The sequence below is a fragment of the Diabrotica virgifera genome, chromosome 4 (genome assembly GCF_917563875.1).
Source record: "Diabrotica virgifera virgifera chromosome 4, PGI_DIABVI_V3a".
In the NCBI taxonomy this organism is placed as follows: Eukaryota; Metazoa; Arthropoda; class Insecta; order Coleoptera; family Chrysomelidae; genus Diabrotica; species Diabrotica virgifera.
Window position 1 is genome coordinate 39,509,619 of NC_065446.1, and position 18,059 is coordinate 39,527,677.

The following is an 18,059-nucleotide window of genomic DNA, read 5'->3' on the forward strand; positions in this document are numbered from 1 at the left end:
ATCAGATCGAAAAACTGAAAAATACACTTATTCAATATTTTTGAAAAATGTATCGAATGGCACCAAACACGACCCCCCACGGAGGTGGGGTGGGGGGTTACTTTAAAATCTTAAATGGGAGCCCCCATTTTTTATTGCAGATTTCAATTCCTTACGTACAACTAAGTAACTTTTATTCGAGACATTTTTTCGAATTATGTATAGATGGCGCTATAATCTAAAGAAACGATTGTTGGAAATGGAAAATTAAATTAAAAATGGAAAGTCCCCACTAAAATGGAAAATTTTACTTAACTTTTTTTGGTTTTAGGACCTACTCTTCACAACCCAATAGGTCCCCAAAGCGCTCGAGTGACTGCACATTTAGCATACTTTGCTCCCCTACCATTATTGACAGTCAAGAAGAGTATTACAAAATGTGTATGCATACATATTAAAAAAAAATACTAAGCACCAAAGAAATCACGAAGAAGTGAAAAGCAACAGTAATATCATTCTCAAAATAAGTTTATCATCCACCTTTAGCTCTAAACATAGATTATTATCGAACTCATTTAGAATTTAGAATACATATTATGTAAAATAAAAAAAACCAGTATAATAATAAATAATACATTTTACTAGTGAAAGAACACCAATTTGCTGTTGGTAGTATGTAATTGTTTAGGAAGATCTGTGTGTTGGAGTGGTTTCTTTTTGCACAAGAACATTCATAAATAACTCAACGGGTCATCAATATGCCATCGTGGAGAATTAACAGATAAGGAAAATCAATTTGCAAAGCATACAAATCAGTCAATGTTAACTTACAGGACACGATGTGATACTCATATGTTCGGTTCTTCTACCCACTCTTTTTTCACGGCATAAGTATGGTCAGTACCGTATTCAGATTGCAAAGTTACTTACAGTACGTAAATCCTTCAGGTGGACATAGGGAACATCTTCTTCTTCACGTGCCATCTCCGCGACGGAGGTTGGCAATCATCATGGCTATTCTGATCTTATGATAGGGAACATACATTGTGTATATTTAGATACATAAATACATACATTGTATTATATTGAGATAATTGTGGCAACTGAGCTCTCTCGATGACAATATGGTTGTTAGCATTAAGGGGCATTAACCTTAAAATTGACAACTCATTTCGACTGACACAACCGTCAAAATGTGACAATGTGATAGCTAAATATTTTTTGGCCTAAGGGAATGGAAAAACGGTTTAGTTTTGAAATTAGTTTTTAAATAAAAAATATTTTAAAAATTAAAGACAAATTATTAACTCATTAATCATAAACTTTGTTTTTGATTTATTTATGGACAGCCTTGCTACAAAACTCACTCATTCCATTCGTTCTATTAATTCGTTCATATTAATGCTGGACTATCTGATCATGAAGCAGTTTATATGAAGTTTAATATCTCCAGCAAACCCTCCTCGAAAACCCGACGTTTAGGCAGGATTTTTTCCACCCGGAACTTTCGTAAATTCCAAAATTTATGCTTAACCTCTGAGTGGCGCTTTCCTGCCATGGACGTGGATAATAATTTCAGTGAATTCTTAGATAAGCTTATCTGTATCTTCAATAAAGCATTGCCTTTAATTGCAATTAAGCCAAAACATCACAAACCCTGGACTACTAAAGGTATCCGAATATCTTCCAAGAATATGCGTTCTCTTCTCTATGTCAGGAAATTTACTACCAACGTCTCTATCACTGAATATATCACCAAGTACAGGGCAAACTATCTTAAACTTATAAAATCAGCTAAAAAAGTCTACTACCAGAACCGTCTGGGAAGCTCCAAAAGTGTTGCAAAAGAAACTTCGTCCATAATAAACGATCTTCGAAATAAAACCCACACTGCTCAAACATTTTCCCTTCCAGACCCTGAATATCTAAATGAATACTTTGTTAACGTGAGTAAAAATTATTTTGCCACAACAAGATCCCATTTCCTATCTCCCTAATTCAAGAAAGGTCTCGAATTCATTCTTTATAAAACCAGTCGATAAATCTGAACTGATCCAAACAACCAATAGTATCAAAACCAAATCTTCCTGTAGTACTGATGGTCTATCGATAAAAAATTTTTCTGATCTTCCAGAAAATGTGTTAGAAGTCCTCATCTCACTAATTAATGATTCTTTTGAGAAAGGTAAATTTCCAGAGTGCCTAAAGACAGCCATCATTATTCCTCTTCATAAGGGTGGTGAAATATCTAATACCTGCAATTATAAACCTATTGCACTACTACCGGTACTCTCCAAAATTATTGAGAGACTCATAAAAGCCCGACTTTTGTCCTTTCTAGTTGAAAACAACATTTTATCACAAAATCAGTTCGGCTTTTTAAATAATAAATGCACCACTGATGCCATGTTTTCTGTACTACATGAGGTTTATCAAGCACTGAACAATAATCTTCACACTGCCACCTTTTTTGTGACTACGCCAAAGCTTTTGATTGTGTAAATCACAACATTTTGTTAAAAAAAAACTAAATTTCTACGGAATTCGAGGCATTTCTTTAGATTGGTTCCAATCTTACTTGGATCATAGGAAACAACTGGTTAGAGCAAATGATACAGACTCTAGTCTCAAAAACATTGTATGTGGGGTACCTCAAGGTTCAGTATTGGGTCCTCTACTTTTCCTTATCTTTATTAATGACATCACTAATTTAAAAATCGATGGAAAAATCTTTCTTTTTGCGGATGATACCAGTATCACTTGGAGCAACTCAAATATTGCAACTCTTCATGCTACTATAACTTCTGATCTACTTACTATAAAAACCTGGTCTGACTCAAATTTACTCTCGTTTAACGTAGATAAAACAGTAGAATTGTCTTATAAAGGAGCTCTTCAACCCTTACCTCTTAATAACAGCCAGATCAGTACCGTTGATTCTGTAAAATTTCTTGGTATTTTTTTAGACAGCAACCTTAAGGTACTAGTACACTTTAGAAGACCAAAAATAAACATTTTTTTCAAGAATTTTTTTTCAGTACTTTTATTAAAAATGAACATAAAACTTTTTACATATTAATATCTAACTCTTAGAGAATACAAAAAATATATCTTTTTTCTTTTATATAGGTACACTAATATTGTAGAGGGCGCAAAAGTCGCGGCCTCGAAAAATGATGGCGGACAGTTAATCTCAGGATTGGGAAATCTGAAATAAAAAATCGTACTCCAATGGAAAAAGAAAGGATTATTACGTGACAATTTACCACAATTTGACCAAAAAATAAAAAATAAATATTTTTCAACCATGAAAAACTGAAGAAAAACGGGCGGTTTTTTCACAATTTTTTTTAAACTTTCCGTAAAATATTTTTTAGCCAAATTTTTCACTAACGGTGGTAAATTGTCACGTAAAAAACCTTCCTTTTTCAAATGCCGTACGATTTTTTTGTTTCAGAGATCCCAATCCTGAGATTAACTGTCCGCCATCGCAACTACTTTTTTTCGAGGACTCGTCTTTGGCGCCCTCTACAATATTAGTGTACCTATATAAAAGAAAAAAGATATATTTTTTGTATTCTCTAAGAGTTAGATATTAATATGTAAAAAGTTTTATGTTCATTTTTAATAAAGGTTCTGAGAAAAAAAATCTTGAAAAAATGCTTATTTTTGGTCTTCTAAAGTGTACTAGTACCTTAAATGGTTCCTCTATATCGATTTGTTACGGAAGAAACTCTCTTCAGCTTGCAATGCTATAAGATCTGTTTCGAATAAACTCAATTTAGCATCTTCCAAAATAACATATTTTTCTTTGTTCGAGTCACATCTTCGTTATGGTCTTCCTTTTTGGGGTTCTGGTGCAGCTGCCCAATTCGATGTTATTTTCAAATTACAAAAAAGAGCAATAAGATATCTGTTTGGCCTCAGAAGAACAACACATTGCAGAAGTTACTTCAAAGATCACGGAATTTTAACCCTTCCATCTTTGTATATTTTAGAAACTGTTTGCTTAATTCGTAAACATCTACATGTCTTTCCACCAAGACCTAATCATGACTACTTCACGAGAAATTCTACGTTTGACGTCTATTTTTAGTCCTTTAGTCTACGTGACCCCGTCCTCGGAGTTAGTAAAGAAATCGATATTATATTCCGCAAAAAAAATGTACAACCATCTCCCCCTACAACTAAAATCTGCACCATCTTTCCCCAAATTCCGTAAACTGACAAAAGCCTACCTGTCTGAAAGACCATATTATTCAGTAGAAGATTTTTTAGTCGACAGTACCCTTTGCACAAGTAGTATTTTTATTATTTTTTTATCTATATTGGGGTGTCATATGCAGCAGCTTAACTTTTTAACTTTTAAAACTTTTTTATTAATTATTAGGTAAACTATGCATTTGCAATTTATTTAAATTTTTGCAATTGATTATTTCTGTTTTAACTTCATCTCCCCTGTGGGAGTTTTTTGTCAGTTCTTCTATCAGGCGCGGCTCCCTGCGAATGGGGGATGCTTTCTGGGTATTCGTAGCGCCAATACCCAGAGAGTAGCAGGAATACTTGCCGTGGAACAAAAACTGACATTAACTTCATTATTATTATTATTATTATTATTTAAATATATTGACGATTTATATAATTTTAGTAAATTGGATCGTTACTGTTTTGTTTTTTGACTATTTATAAGCTTTGTCGATATAATTGTAAAAATTTTCGGGTATAATATCACAAGAGAGTGAGAATAAATTGAAAATAATGCGACAGTTTTTCGAAAATTTGTTGTCTGCCAATAGACACGAGAGCCCGCAGGGCTCGAGTGGCTATTGCCCAATGACAACAAATTTGAGTAAAAATTAAGCATTATTTTCTTATTTATTCTTACTGTCGTGTGATATTCGTAAGATTATTTTTTAATACGTTTATTATGGATATTTTCTTAAATGTGACAGTTGTCAAAACTAGGAAATTGGTTGCCATTAAACAAAAACAATCTACTTAAAAAAATTCTATCGGTAATTTTCTACAGTAGATAATTCTCAGTATAATTTTAATCTGATTGGACAGAATTAAACACGTGATCAAATATCCTACTATAAGATTGGATGTTAAAATCATTAAAAAATAATCATGGCAATAAAGCATATTTCTATTCTATTCTATTCTATTCTATTCTATTCTATTCTAACAGCTCTATTGCACCAAAAACTGATACTCGAACAGAAGCTTCCACTAACACAGGTTACCGCAGTTGCCACAAGTCTAACCATGTATATTCCCTATGTCCAGCTGAATGATTTTCGTACTGTATAACATAAATATATTTTAAAAAGGTGCATTTTTAAGAAAAATAAAATATTTGAATCACCCAATTGGTAAAAAGTAACAATATGGGTATATGAAGACAGAATAATAACTTCATTGTGTATCATATATTCAAAACCTGTAAACGAGTTTTTTATAGTATAACGTATTATCAATTTGTTTTAAATTCTTAGAAGATTACAAGGATTCCATATAAAAAATCAAGATATCAAACAAGTGGACAAAATAAAATACTTAGGAGTCTGTATCACGGAAGCTTTAAATCCGAAATCAGAAATTCGATCAAGAATGGAGCAATCAAGAGCAGCCTTTTTGAAGATGAGGAAATTTCTGAGTAATCAAAGACTTAATCTGCAAATCCGATACAGCATGGTAAAATGTTATATCCACTCTATTCTTCTTTATGGTCTCGAAGCTTGGACTGTTAATGCTGACTTAATGAGAAAGCTGGAAGCTTTTGAGATGTGGCTTTTTAGGAGAATATTGAAAATACTGTGGACCGATCATATTACGAACGAAATGGTGTTGCACAGAATGGGAAGAGAAAGAGAACTTTTGACCACCATTAAAATAGAAAAACAGCATACTTGGGGCACATACATACATAGAAATGATAAGTACGAGTTATTACAGCTGATTATGAAGGGTACAATCAGGGCCGCGCCGTCCACGTGTGCAATGTGTGCGGCGCACACAGGCGCCAGCAATTAAGGGGCGCCACTAGAGTATTGACAAGAATTTTAGGCGGATCAAAATTAGCACTTACCCATTTTTTATCAGCTTCTACCAAACGTTGGGATATAAAACAACACTTTGCAAGTTTGGCTTTAAAGCATTTATCTCATTCACGCTGCCTGGTTCAGCAGAATTGATACTTTAAAGCCATTATACAAAAATTTGTCAAAAATTTGTTATGCTTTATGTGATATAACGCATTAGGATAAAGATCGTGATTGAAATTATCAAGCTAGATGTTTAGGAGATAAAATATCAACATTTACATTCATATGCTCAGTTGTGCAGTCTACATATCTATGGTATAAAATTCTGATGAAAGTTAACTTCGTTAGCAAAATTTTTCAATCAAAAACAATGAATATGTAGCTGACCTTAATGCTTTACAAGAGATAAAACAATTTTTGCTGGAGCTTCGGACAGATATCAAATTTAATGATGTAATTACTACAACAAATGAAACTGCAGAGAAACTGGATGTGCAACCCAGTTATCAACCAGCCACACAGTTACGCCTTCGGAAAAAAACTGACAGTTCGATTACGAACATAAAGACGAACCGATTTTGGATCCTAAAATGTCATATAAAGTTAATTTATTTCATTGTGTTCTCGAACAAGCATTAATTTCAGTAAAGGAAAGATTTTCATGTTGAAAATCATGTTAATTCTTTCAAATTTTTATATAATTTAAACGACAGTAGATATTTATTTTCAAGTTTACCTGTATCTTTAGTTATTTATGTTGTTACGCCAAAGATTTATCTTTACTTAGTTATTTTAACTTAGTTTATTTTACTGTTGCATATATGCGAATTATTAGTTATTTTTGTTTGGTTACAATAAATAATTGTTCATTTTCACATTATTTAATTTAACGAGCCGATTTAAAAAAAATGCGTATTTTTGGGCGCCATGTTTTGCACACAGGCGCTAATACGTGCTGGCGCGGCACTGGGTACAATTGAAGGAAAAAGGGGTCCTGGTAGACTACAAATATCCTGGCTGAAAAACATTCGCAACTGGACCGGGTTAAACACACAGACGTTTTTCAGAAAAAAAAGTTTTTCAGAGACGAATTTGCAATGGTTATAGCCAACCTTCATTAGTAGAGTCGGCACTAGAAGAAGAAGAAGACGATACCAGTCATTTTGGACGATTTATCTTTCATCAAAATCACTAGAGAAATAAATGCGTCATCATAGATTGTTTAATTGACTTACTGGGATTAACGTAGAACCTCATTCTTCGAGCTATAAAATGGACCTATAGTTTGTTTTTTAACCAGGAGGAGTAAACTAAAAATACAGATTCATACCCAAGAAATAGGTCTGGATCCCGCATAAGAAAAAAAAGTTGATTAATAGCAAGCTGAAAATTTGTTAATAGTTTAACGATGTCTAGTCAGACAAACTTTGATATATGGGAACACTGGAACAGGGGAAGTTTTAATGGTGGAACAGGTTAAAAATTTGGAACGTCAGACTACGAAAACGTCAGATGTATTCTGACAGAACGACAGAACTTCCAATTGATTTGTTGCCCTTTCATTAAACTCTCATGCAAAAATCAGACTGGTGTTTATCACTAACTGCGCATTTTAATGAGTGGAACACGAAGAACATGTCAAATGACAGGAATCATGTTGGTTAGTAATAGCAGTCTGATTTTTGGATAAGAGTTTAATGAAAGGGTAACAAATCAATTGGAAGTTCTGTCCGACAAAATACATCTGACGTTTTCGTAGTCTGACGTTCCAAATTTTTAACCTGTTCCACCATTAAGACTTCCCCTGTTCCAGTGTTCCCATATATCAAAGTTTGTCCGACTAGACACCGTTAAGCTATTAACAAATTTTCAGCTTGTTATTAATCAACTTTTTTTTCTTATGTGGGATCCAGACCTAAAAGTCACTAGAAAATCACCAAATGCATCTTCTTTTTTGGTTGATCATATCGGCCTTCGGCGACAATCCATAAATATTATATTATATTAGTACGTCACTAAAGAGTTCTAAAAACAACTGCTTTTTATAAAAGCAGACTAAAAATCTAAAAATTAAAAGAATAACGCAGAAAACACAAAAAATCGCCGAAATAACTTAATTAACCTATAAAATGCCAAACTGTCAAAATTTGATAAATGTCATTAGTGTCAAAATTTTATAAGGGTGGAGTAAACTTGTCTGCGGTTGGACCAATTACAAACAAGCATTACAGCGCGGTAAATTTGAATCACTCCTCCTGGTTTAAAAACAAACCATAGAAATAATAGGATTACTTATAATAATTCCTTCCTCAAAGGAAAAGAAAAAACTTTAAGAAGTTTGCAATTAGCAAATAATATACGAGTTAGCTCAAAATACGCAAAAAAAGAGAATAGCAACACTAAAGTGAAACTGGGCAGGTACGAATGACAGATAACAGTTGGACAAAGCGGTTACTGGAATAGAGATCAAGAGATGATACCTACCGAAGCAGAGACCGCCCACTAACACGTTGGACTGGCGCATGGCGATCTAAAACGTTGCCATAGGAATTGGATGCAAGAGTCACAAAATCCAAAAAGATGGAAAATTGTGAGGGAGAGATCAATGTCCAACAGTGGACAAGCGAAGTTTGAATGATGATGATACAAAAAGAGAACATATCGGTGCATTATTAAAACTCACTGTATGAAACTGGAAAAATGATCAAAAAAATTAAAAATAATCTGACCACAAGCAAATAATTTCTTGAATAACCCTTCAAGCAGACGAAACTTGGTGATTATTGGTTGATTATTGGTTGAGAATTGGTCATTTTGCACTAACAAACTAATTTCTAGTAAAATCAATGGAAAAATCCACCACCAATATACAGGATGTTTGGTAAAGAATAAGCCATAGTTTAACCTTAGATTCCTGAGGTTAAAATAGGTCGATTTAAGCTAACTTACCTTAGTACAAAAGTTAACTGGCATTGGATAACAACACGAAATTTGGTAAGCGGGGGTTTTTTGGGATGAGAAATCTAAATTCGCTACCAAAAATGATATATTACCCAGAGGGCGCCACATACGACTTTCCATGCTCATTTAATACGTTCAGTTTTTTTAATCCCCCACTCTATTCACATAGTTTTTGAATCAAAATTTTTATTCTTTTAATATTTTTACTTAAAAAAGGTATACTACATTCATCTCGCTAAACTCAACTGTTTTCGAGATAAACGCATTTTAAATCTGCGATACAACATATTTTTGTGCATAATATCATTGTATGTAGTTAGACCCGAAAAATAAACTTGAAACCATAATAATTGTGCCAGTTCTCATATTTATGTCATTGCATCGCAAATTCTATTTGAAGAAATTTGCGATACATTTTTGTAAATTTTTATGGTTTTAAGTTATTTTTCGGGTGTAACTACAATGATAATATTTTATAATATGCAAAAAAATATGTTGCCTCGCAGATTTGAAATGCGTTTATTCTCAAAAACGGTTGAGTTTAGCGAGATGAATGTACTATACGTTTTTTAATTAAAAATATTAAGAGAATAAAAATTTTGATTCAAAAAGTATGTAGGGTGGGGGATAAAAAAAAAGACTGAACGTATTAAATGAGCACGAAAGATGTATGTGGCGCCCTCTGGGTAATACATCATTTTTGGTGGCGAATTTAGATTTCTCGTCCCAAAAAACCCCCGCTCACCAAAATTCGTGTTGTTAATAAAATAAAAGTTTAACTTTGACGTATTTCGGTTATTATCAACTTTTGTACTAAGGTAAGTTAGCTTAAATCGACCTATTTTAACCTCCGGAATCTAAGGTTAAGCTATGGCCCATTCTTTACCAAACACCCTGTATACTACGAGAACTGCTCCATTCCATTAATTGTTATAAATGCTCAAAGAAAGAAATAATATAGCATAGAATAGTAGCTGAAAATCATTTTGACCAAAAGTATTAATTTGAATAGTTTATATAAATTTTTACAGTACTCTTTAATGTAATAAACCACATCTGTTGTTTCTCACTACAACTGCGCTGTTCACTAGTGTGCTATAAGAAAAAAAACTTACTTCTATAAAACTGTTTTCTTAATGTAGCAGTACATACCTGAAAAGAAAAATTATATTATTAGAAATAATTTAATGCAATAACTTATTATTCGTGTCAGAAGCATCAGACTACAAATTATAAAAAATAGTAATTTACGTAACAAGTTCCGAAAGTGATATTTTACGAGAAGAGTAGGAAGTTTCCAGGGCGAGCCGTAGGCGAGTCCTGGAATCCTGCAAGTCTCGTAAAATCACTTTTGGATCGTGTTACGTACAATATTTTTTCTGCAGCCGTTTTGTATGTTAAAATAGTTATTTATGAAACAGTTCGTGAAGTATGCTTTTGCGAACGCACGCGATTTTTAGAGCCCGAGCGACAACGGAGCGAGTGCTGTACATCGCGTAAGTTCGCAAAAAGTACTTCACGCACAGTTTCATACAATATTTTATCTACGATGAACACATAAAAAAACTGTAACTAACTCTTCGTCACTTGAATTCATTTCTATTCTACAATTTTTAGAACTTTCACATTTAAAAATCATAACTACTTTCAAACCACAAAACTGTCAAAATTTTGTTGTAAGTCATTGCTCATATTGTCATCACCATGACAACGGGAAGGTTAAGGATATCTGATTATATGAAAGTGTGACAAAAAACCCATTGAAAGTGTGCGAAAAAGTAAATCCCATTTAAAATATATTGTTACTTCACGCACACTTTAAACCCTTCACGCACTGCTATCTATAATGACAGTTTTCACAAACTAAAAACTTATACATAATATGACAGAGTAGATAAATAATATATTTATGTATAAACTTTACTTATGAACTTTTATTAAACACTTTAATTATAGTAAATATCTTATATTACAATACAAAGTTGATGTTATTGTCAAAGCCGTTACCTAGCTACCCAAAATCGTCCCGAAACTAAAAAAAGCGTCCGGAAAGTGAAAAAATTAGTCCCGAAAGTAATTACTTTCGGTACGAGTCGTGTAAAATTTCGTCCCGAAACTAAAAAAAGCGTCCGGAAAGTGAAAAAATTAGTCCCGAAAGTAATTACTTTCGGTACGAGTTGTGTAAAATGGTACCTTCGATTTAATAAATCATACCGAAAGTTTTATTTTCGGGACGGCTGCAGAAAAAATAAATTTACATAAAACAATTTGAATATTTTTCACATAAAACGTGTCAGAAAAAATCAAAAGGCGGAAAATAAACTTAAGCTCGGTTAACCCAGAACCGGGCGGCATCAATTGAATTTGGTGCAGCAAACATACATGATATCGTTGAGGCTATACTGGGTGGACATTCAGGGCAGGAATACATGCGTATATTTGACTGCACCTCGCCGCACACATACAGGTTGGATGGGTAACCCCATTGTAGATAGTTTCCCCTGGATCTCGATGTTCCACTCCGCAGTCTGTTGAGGGATTTCCAAAATTCCAAATTTCATAATGGCCAGTTCTTCTACTGGTTGTATTCATTGGTGCTCGGAACAAACTATTTCTGAATTGTAACCTTTGGATAGCTAGTTGGGTTCCATACAGTGGATATTCGGGTATGGTAGACCTCTTTCTTTCTCGATATGTGGCTACCTCCAGGAGTCTCACGGATGGAGCGATCCCTGCCAGGTGGTAGATCCTATCTGCGGGAGTCGGTTGCAGGAGACGGTAATAAGCCTGCATGTTTCGTCAGCTATGTTTCGAATGCTACATCAACCTGCTTGGCATGGGCGGACTTGTGCGTATGTGGGAGGCATACTAATCGGCAGGGAAGCAAACAGGTAATGCTGTTGTTCTAATGACTTGTGGTTTATCACGTCAGTATAACCTGGCACATGATTGGTCGGTGTTGGATGTTTAGTATTGGAGAGCAGACATATTTTATGCACTGGTGGATAATACGTTGGCTGACAAAAAAGAAGTCTAGGTTATATCGCCTACGCCATTTTTCACTTTTGAAGGATGCAGGAAGCTTATAATGATGAATTATTAGCCCTAGGTTGTTCAGCTCAGGTCACCGTAGAACAGCTTCCACATTGTTATCATCCTGGGAATAGCCCCACAAGCCACTGTGAGTGTTAAAGTCTCCAATGATAAAGTAGATTTTATCTCCGTTAAAATTGTTGACGCTGTTACTTAAAAAGACTACATTCGGAGGTTTATATACTTAGATGATACTGCAATCACTAAGCTAATAGTCAGCACCATGTCATCAGAGTTCTGAACCTCAGTTGCCTGGATTTGTAGGTCTGGTTTGGCAAAGTAGTCCTGTCGCCAGGGGGGGTACAACGGCCTCCTTAATTCAGATGGACTTACCCAAGTTTTTTTTATATATTTTGACCCGTAGAATACGAATTTTTTGGGTAACAGTTGATCCGGATGTCGATAAGATTGTTATAGACAAAGAACTTGAGGAATTACATAACAGCGATTTCTCGCAAAACAAAACATCTTTTTGTATTTTTTGGGTCATTTTAAGCAAAAAATATTCCTACAAGTTTTTCCGTAGAATGCATAGTTTTCGAGATAACCGCGGTTGAACTTTCAAAAAATCGAAAAATTGCAATTTTTGAACCCGAATAGCTTTTGAATAAAAAATAAAGTAGCAATTCTGCTTACCGCATTTGAAAGTTTAAGTCAAATTATATCGGTTTTGATTATTTGCATTGCTAAAAATTAATTTTTTTATTGTTAAACTAATCTATAAACACATAGGTTTCCCGTGCCTAATACATGCGTTTTAACGCATGCTACGTAGAAATTGCCTCGCTTGCACTTGTAGCTACTCTACCTACTTGTTCGATTTTAAATGAGAAATCATAGAAAACATCACTCACATACTAGGTGTTTACTACAGTTTACAGCTTTGTTTAACAATAAAATAATAAATTTTTAGCAATGCAAATAATCAAAACCGATATAATTTGACTTAAACTTTCAAATGCGGTAAGCAGAATTGCTACTTTATTTTTTAATCAAAAGTTATTCGGGTTTAAAATTTACAATTTTTCGATTTTTTGAAAGTTCAAGCGCGGTTATCTCGAAAACTATGCATTCTACGAAAAAACTTGTAGGAATATTTTTTGCTTAAAATGACCCAAAAAATACAAAAAGATGTTTTGTTTTGCGAGAAATCGCTGTTATGTAATTCCTCAAGTTCTTTGTCTATAACAATCTTATCGACATCCGGATCAACTGTTACCCAAAAAATTCGTATTCTGCGGGTCAAAATATATAAAAAAAACTTGGGTAAGTCCATCTGAATTAAGGAGGCCGTTGTACCCCCCCTGGCGACAGGACTAAAGACTGCACTGCCATATTTTCTAGTGGCGTTTTAGCCACTAACCTCATGCCATTTCTATGGCTGGCATGGGCCTCCTGTAAATAGCATCACATTTGAATTGTTGGTATATGTCTTGTAATAGTTATTGTTTGTCTGTGGATAGAAATGTTAATAGACATAACTGTCACGTTTGGTCCTGAGAAGGACCTTCGACGGGACTTTAGTAGATTCTTCAAGAATGAAGCCCTACTGCCAATATTAATCTAATTTTCAGCTGGTATGTCAACAATTTACAGCTAAATAGTTAAACAAAGTAGAGAAGAAAACGAATAATATAGAATGTAGTTTTTTATACGAATATAACGAATATAATCCTCTAGAAAATAGAAATCAATTTCGTAAAAGAAATCGTAAAATATTACTTTTTGTTGATTTTAAATCCAATATTGTTACTACTTTGTGTTTTTTCTGTGTTCTTTCAGTTTTATTTTTAGCGGTTTTGATTGCGCGTTTAATAAAGGACGTAAAGGATCTTTATGGTTATTATCTGGATGCTCTTTTTCAGCTGCAATTGTGACTTTCATCTACAGATTATGTATATCACTGTGTGTTAATATGGTACATTCCATGTCAAATCACTCAGGCAAAAAATTTTGGATCTCCGATTTGTCTGAAAATTGGTATATAGCTTCTGCGGGACGTAAAAATAAGATATTTAAGGTCAAAAAATATTCTTCTTCTTTTTTTCTCAAAATGTGATTTTATGCGATTTTACAGTGATTTGGTGTTTATTTAAACAAATTTGCATTCTCTGTCGTAAAGTATCAATGAAAAACATAATATTTTAATAGAAAGGACTCAAAAATGTCATTATATGGCATTATAACAAGTTATTTTGAATCAAAACAAGTTTTTGATCAAATTTTATAGTGTAAAAAACGTTAAAATACCGTTTTTTACATTTTCCTCCATTCCCAAAATACATCATAATCGATTTGGCTGAAAATTTGCCCACAGATATCCAAAAGATAGAACTTTAAGTGGTTAGAAGGATTTGAATTATATTACAATACCAAAAAAGTTACATGCAGTAATATCAGACTCAAAAGTATATATTAGTCTAGTCGGGATAGCATTTGACCTTGAATGCCGAGCTGCCCAAAATTTTATTTTTCTGATCTTTAAGGGAGTCAATAGTAGCCTAAATTTAAAATCACGAATGAATTCCTCCGTTACGTTAGCCGCCATCTTGATTTTAAAGGAGAACCTGTTTGGCTCAATATCTCCGCCATTTTTAACTTTTCGACAAAAATGGTAGGAACTGAAATTGTTCCAAATAAATCGTATTTACAATTATTACAATTTCTTTTTAACAATTTTTGTCGTGAGGTCGATATTTTCGAGTTAATTTTACTTACAGTAGACGCCTATATTTTTGACTATAATATTGCATGTAACTTTTTTGGTATTGTAATATAATTCAAATCCTTCTCACCACTTAAAGTCCTATGTTTTGTCTATCTGTGGGCAAATTTTCAGCCAAATCGATTATGATTTATTTTGGGAATGGAGAAAAATGTAAAAAACGGTATTTTAACGTTTTCTACACTATAAAATTTGATCAAAAGCTTGTTTTGAATCAAAGTAACTTGTTATAATGCCATATAATGAAATTTTTAGTCCTTTCTATTAAAATATTATGTTTTCCATTGATACTTTGCGATAGAAAATGCAAATTTGTATAAATAAACACCAAATCACTGTAAAATCGCATAAAATAACATTTTGAGAAAATAAGAAGAAGAAGATTTTTTGACCTTAAATATCTTATTTGTACGTCCCGCAGAAGCTATATACCAATTTTCAGACAAATCAGAGGTCCAAAATTTTTTTTGCTCCAAAATTGAGTGATTTGAAATGGAATGACCCATATACATTAATTAAAGATCACTCAAAAAAAAACACTATATTCTAATACATTTTTTTATAACAATTTGTTTTGTTAATTTCCAAGTTGTTGAGCCATGAATGGATATTGTTGCCATACAGATTTCCCATGTATTCAAAGAGTATCTTTTTATTCCAGCATGTCCGGCTCTGGTTTCTTATGGGCGGCGATGACAAATCATGCGTTCACTTTTGTTTAATAACAAACACCATGTTTGTTTTGAGACAACCAAGTTGGTTTGTTTTGTGTGTTTCTTTAGAAATTAATCCGCGTCAAAAATGTTTAAATGTGGATTACAATGTAATTAAAGTCACACAGCTTATGAATAAATTACGCCTGTAAGAGACTTCTACTCCAATTAAAGACGTAGGAGCGCCTTTTCGAGAAATTCGTAAATAAGTTCGTATGTAATTATGTATAACCAAAAAAATATTCTGTTTATAATAAAAATTTATTTTTGCGAGCCACTAAAGGTACGTATCCATTCGTGGATGCTTCGTGCTCGGTGTAGCTGCTCAAATGGATACGGCATGCGCTCCCCTACATATAAACCGCAAACCGGTTAAATCAAAGAGGGTGAGCGGCGAGCGGCGAGCACCAACGTATCCATTATGTGGAGCTGATACACCAAGCACCCACGTATGGATACGTACCTTAAGATTACTACATTATAGCCTATCTCTCTCCACTCCGTATAGATATAGACCTCTTCTAATTTTTTCCACTTTTTTTTGTTTAGGACGTTCTGAATCCAATTTTTTCAGGAAATACTTTGGATATTATCTCACCATCTTATATGGATTCTTCCCGCTCTTTTACTGCTTTAAAACTACGCTCTAGGACTCCAAAATCAATAGTCTATCTTAACCTTCGGAGTACGAAGACTGGGTCAAGCGTGACCCGAAATTCACTTATTTCTTAATAATTTATGAAATAATTTTTTTACAAATCCGATTGATCGTAAGTTCTCCTTATTTGTTTCAGTCTATTTTTTCGTATATAATTCGTGAACATGCAAATTACAGTTTTTCCTCTACGTAACATCTATGATGCCGGGTCAGTCCTGACCCGGTCTTCGGATTTCGAAAAATATTTTTAATATGTTTGTAGGTACACGTAAATCGCAGCCGTCTCTGTTTACGGGTATACGTATTCAAATATATGGCCGGAGCGAATTTACCTATGCCCGTTTTCTGTAAGGTATTAAAATCTGGCCGCCGGAGCGAACTAGTGTATACCCATGGGAAACCATCTTAAAAAATTTAAATACAATAATTTAGAATTATAATGGTTATGTTTGTTTGTTTTTTGGTGAATTAAAGATACTGTTTATTAATACTGACTATTTAAAACATCCTTATAAATAAAATCAGAATGGGTCACGCTTGACCCATCTTCGTAATCTAAGTAAGTCAAATAATCTCCGTACTCCGAAGGTTAAACCTGCCTTGCTATGGCAGGTCTATTGCCTTTCTTTCAATAATGTCAGTTACTCGTGACTTTCTTATAATTTCTTCATTTCTGACTCTGTCTCTAAGTTTGAGACTTTTGTGCGGATCTACGTGTGAGTGTCATTACTCCAAGACCGTATGAAATTATTGTCCCTCTTAAATGTACGTGATTGAACCAGTGGCGGCCCGTGAGGTAGTGCCATAGAGCCATGGCACTACCTTGCTAACAATCCATAAACATATTTTTTATCTTCAAAACTTTTTAATTCCTATTAATTTTTTTGTTTGTATTTCTTTTGATCTTCATAAATTATATAAAATATGGCACCTATGGGCGCAATACAATCCCTGCCGACAGCGGTAATAATAATAATACGGAGAGTATTCGACAGGAGAATCTCCTTCGCGCCGAAGTCAGTACTGGCACGAGTAAAGAGAGAAAGATTTTACGAGCATTATATGTAAGTGACAGAGAAAAAGCTATAGTGGACTATTAGTATATCTTAACATTAGAATCTCTGTGCCAGGCACGAGGGTATGAAGCCAGGTCTATTTATTTTGAGTTTCTTTACGTGCTGGTTTGTCGCTTTTATTATGTATATTTTCTGTTAAAAAGTTTTTGTATTTATAATTAAACTTTTAGTGCATCATGATCGTGGGTATTTTGATAATATTTTGATTATTTCTTAAGTTTAATTTATTAATTGACAATAAAGATTAGTATTTTAAAAATTTTTTTGGTGGTTTTTCGCTAGAAAAAAAAACTACAAATGTTATAAGGTGTTGTGGAGCTTTCGAGTTAGCTTTAAGAGGTCACGACGAAAAAGAAAATTCAGAAAATAGAGGCATATTTAAGGAGCTGGTCAATTTTAGCGCCGAATTAGACAACGACTTAAAGGTTCATATTATTCAAAGTACCAGATCTTTCAAAGGTCTACCTTCTCCGCACATTTAGTTGCTTCTAATTTATTTATGTCGGAGAAGTTTTCTGCTTATAAGCATCAGTTCTCCGAATCATTTCTTAATGAACCATGGAGACAATTTTAATTTTTAAGCAAAAGTCGGTTTAAAACTGAATTAGAAGTAGGTACTGTATTAGCGAGACGAATTAAGTACTACCTCTGGGGCTGTTTCGCTTTCGGTTTTATTGTAGAGGGAAGGATTAAAAAGCACATTTGAAGAAACTGTTAAACTTTTAAGTATTTTAGTTACCATTCCTATATCAACATCTGAAGCAGAATGCTGTTTTTCGATGTTTACATCGAAACCTAGTGCTTTAG